The sequence below is a fragment of the Serinus canaria genome, chromosome 1 (assembly GCF_022539315.1).
Source record: "Serinus canaria isolate serCan28SL12 chromosome 1, serCan2020, whole genome shotgun sequence".
Lineage (NCBI taxonomy): Eukaryota > Metazoa > Chordata > Aves > Passeriformes > Fringillidae > Serinus > Serinus canaria.
In genome coordinates, this window is record NC_066313.1 from 59,623,994 (window position 1) to 59,627,822 (window position 3,829).

At 41.2% G+C, this 3,829-nt stretch overlaps 1 pseudogene; it reads right to left on the reverse strand.

Moving 5' to 3' along the window:
- Positions 1-2,282: 2,282 nt before the first annotated feature.
- On the reverse strand, positions 2,283-3,275 carry LOC127059785 (uncharacterized; annotated as a pseudogene).
- Between the last annotated feature and the right edge of the window lie 554 nt (positions 3,276-3,829).

The window sequence follows — 3,829 nt, forward strand, 5'->3', positions numbered from 1 at the left end:
GGCACTCTCTATTATATTTCTTAATGACAAAATATGGAAGTGGTGGAAACTGCAAACAAGTTGATATTCTAAGTTCAGGAGGCAAATGCTAATCACTGTATATCAGAAAAATATATTTTTTTCTGTGATATTCTAGACTTATCTAGTGTATCATTTATGACAGCAGGGTTTATGCTTAATGATATAATTCTTCACAGTTGTTCAAGCATCCTGATGGAATCCCTATTTAAACAGATTAACACAGTGTTTTGAGGACCAATTATATAGTCCAGGGGCTGAAAAAGAAAGAGGAATTGAGTTCAGCTCAATTGAAATGCCAAAATGAATTAGTTACTGGTTCTATCACAATTGTCTTCAGAAATTCTTTGTCCATTTTTGGCCAAAAGTCCAGGAGGACAGTAAATCTCACAATTTTTATTCAGCTTTAAAAGCGGTCAGATCTCAGCTAATGTTGTATCATGTGATTTATGCCTTAAGTTTTGGACTGGATGACAAATGTTCCAATTTTTTTTTGAAGGTATTTGGATTCCAAGTTTAATCTTTGCTCATGATGGTAAACATTACTAGTTGTCTTAGTTTAATATTTCTATAAAAGCACTATACTCACCCCATGTATTCCTAAACTTAGGGCACAAGAGAACATGGTGCATATTAGTCATTGTACAATTTTGCTGACCTCTATTAATAGGTATAATTGTTCTAGGGCATGCAGTGTTCAGGAATCCATTCTAGCACTATAATGGCATGGTGTAGCATTAAAATACCAAGTTAGCATTCAGAGAAAGTACCCAACAGCCATGAAAACCTGTGTTTTTTAGATTTAATATGACAGATTTCCCTTGACATATTTAGAGTTTTACAACAGGAATTTGATGGGTATATGGCCTGTTAGTGACACATCAAATCATGAGGGCTACTTCAAGACACTTTCTGAACCACAATTCAGTTTTCCTAACCTTTTTTTGATTACTTATATTTATACTGCTGCAGAAAATAAGGGAAACAGAACTCCCACATGGGATTTACCTTTGCCTGTCACAGTCATGAAGAGTTACCCACTAAATTGCTTCCAGAACACTGGCAGAGGGAGCACTTTGGCTGTCTAAAGCTGATAAAAACTCTATTAGAGGACCATTTTCACATCTAATGGCCGCAGGCAAGTCCAACACAGAAATTCACCAATGCTTCAAAATGGATTACTGCAGCGATATTGAGAGAACTGACCCCCCACAAGGCAAGTCACTGCACCAATCTTTGCTGCAGTCTACAAATCTGTAAAATGGGGAAAATAATAGTTCTCTGCTTTATAAAAGGCTTAGACAGCTAACATCACAACCTTGTAAGATGGATTGTTTACACCAGACATACTAAAATGGCATTAAACACATAAAACTTTAATGAGCATTAATCGTATAAAATAGATTTCCCCAAAAAACTCCAGTCAGTCAGGGGGGTGGTTTTTTGTTTGGTCACAATCAGTCAGGGGGGTGGTTTTTTGTTTGGTTTGGTTTTGTGTGTGCATGTGTGTGTGTAGGTGTTACTCTAGAGCAAGGCTGTCTTTTATAGAATTAATGGAACACTAAAGAAGTTCCAGCAGCAGCAGCTGTAACAATACCAGTTCAGGCTGAAAGAAATGTGACTTATCCAAGTGCTTTTAAGTGAGGTATCAGTCAAACACAAGACCAGCTCACTTTATCAAAATTCAAGATCAAAATGTGTCTTGCCAGCCACCTTTTCAGAAATGCAGAAATATCAAAGACAAGCATTCCTGATCTGAAGCACACACAACTTCTGAGCCTGGAGAATATAGTGGAATGATCTCTATGCCTCATAGCCCACAAAAAGTTAATAAACTCCTAATAGCATGAATTTATAACTGGAAATTATATAAACAAGTAAAGATTTCTTTTCCACCTAATTTTTATATCTTCTATAAGGCAACATAAAGGACTATGCATACATTTTCCTAGGTGTTCTCAGAGTCAGAGGCTACAATGAGGGATACTACATTTTCAGATTTTTCCCACTTAGGAAAAAAAGTGAATCAGTCAAAACAGGATCCAAAAGTTCTGACTCCTGTGACTTTTATCACTGAGTTCTACACCATTTATACATTAGTAGTGTTTCCAGGATTCAGATGCCAAGAACAGATCAGTTGAATTGAACTATTCTAGTCTCATTACCTGAAAATGTCAAATTTCACAGACACACAGGCTGACAGAATGACTAAGTTAGAAGAGACCATCAAGATCATTGAGTTCAACCCAGCCCTAACACTTCAACTAAACCATGGCACTGAGGTCCACATCCAGCCTTTTCTTAAACACATTCAGGGATGGTGACGCCACCACCTCCCCAGGCAGGCCATTCCAGTACTTTATCACTCTTTCAGTGAAAAGCTTTTTCCTGATATCCAACCTATATTTCCCTTGATGCAACTTGAGACTGTGTCCTCTGGTTCTGTCAGTTGCTGCCTGGAGAAAGAGACCAACCCCAACCTGACTACAGCCACCTTCCAGGGAGTTGTAGAGAGTGATAAAGTCAACTCTGAGTCTCCTTTTCTCCAGGCTAAACACCCCCAGCTCCATCAGCCATTCCTCACAGGGTTTGTGTTCCCAGCCCCCCACCAGCCTCATTGCCTCCTCTAGAGGAGCTCAAGCATCTCAACGTCCTTCCCAAACTGAGGGGCCAGAGCTGGACACAGCACTCAAGGTGTGCCCTCACCAGTGCCGAGCACAGGGGAAGGATGACCTCCCTGCTCCTACTGGCCACACTACTCCTGATACAAGCCAGGATACCATTGGCCTTCTTGGCCACCAGGGCACACGGCTGGCTCGTGTTCAGTTGGCTATTGAACCCCAGGTCCCTTTCTGCCTGGGCCCTATCCAGTCACTCTGTCCCCAGCCTGTAGTGCTGCAGGGGGTTGTTGTGGCCAAAGTGCAGGACTCAGAACTTGGACTTGTTAAACTTTATCTTATTGGACTCTGCCCATCCATCAAACGATTCCAGGTCTCTCTGCAGAGCCCTTCTCCCTTCCAACAGATCAACACACACTCCCAGCTAGGTGTTGACCACAAACTTACTAATGAAAGTCTCAATCCCCTCATCCATGTCATAAAGATATTAAACAGAGCTGGCCCCAGCACAGACCCCTGAGGGACACAATCAATGACTGGCCACCAGCAGGATGCAGCACCATTCACCGCCACTCTCTGGGCTCGGCCATCCAGCCAGTTCCTAACCCAGCAAAGAGTGCTCCTGTCCAATTCATTCATGTATATCTGAGGTCTTGACTTTGAATGTTTCGAGTGTGATTTCAATGTGAGTCTGAAGAATATTCCTGAAATACTTTGTATGCAACTCACTTATGCTTTCGACAGATATCAGTAAAAACATTCCCTTAGGGACAGTGGAATAAACATTTGTTGGAGTAAATCATGTGCTAATGGGATGCATGTCCAACAATTTCAATTTTCTGCTTTGTTTCTGTTCATATGGGTGTACAAAACCCACCCCCACTGCCCATGTATGAGTTTTCCATTTACAAACAGACTGAGCCTTGACTTTCATTTACTATGTCAGAGATGTAGTTAGGTATGGTATTAGTTTGGGAAACCATGAGAGCAGTGCTGCAGTTTCCTGATAGCAGACAGAAAGAATGAGCAAAAGATATACAGGAGTTTAATTCACTTGAACAGAGGTAGGAGTCTATTATGATTTGGCCCACCTGGAAGAATGTGTCTGACCTTAGGTGCCAGTGCAGAGGAACAAGGTTAGGATTCAGTTATCTTAATGTGGGTGATTAGACTCAGGTGAAACAGGCCAGGGT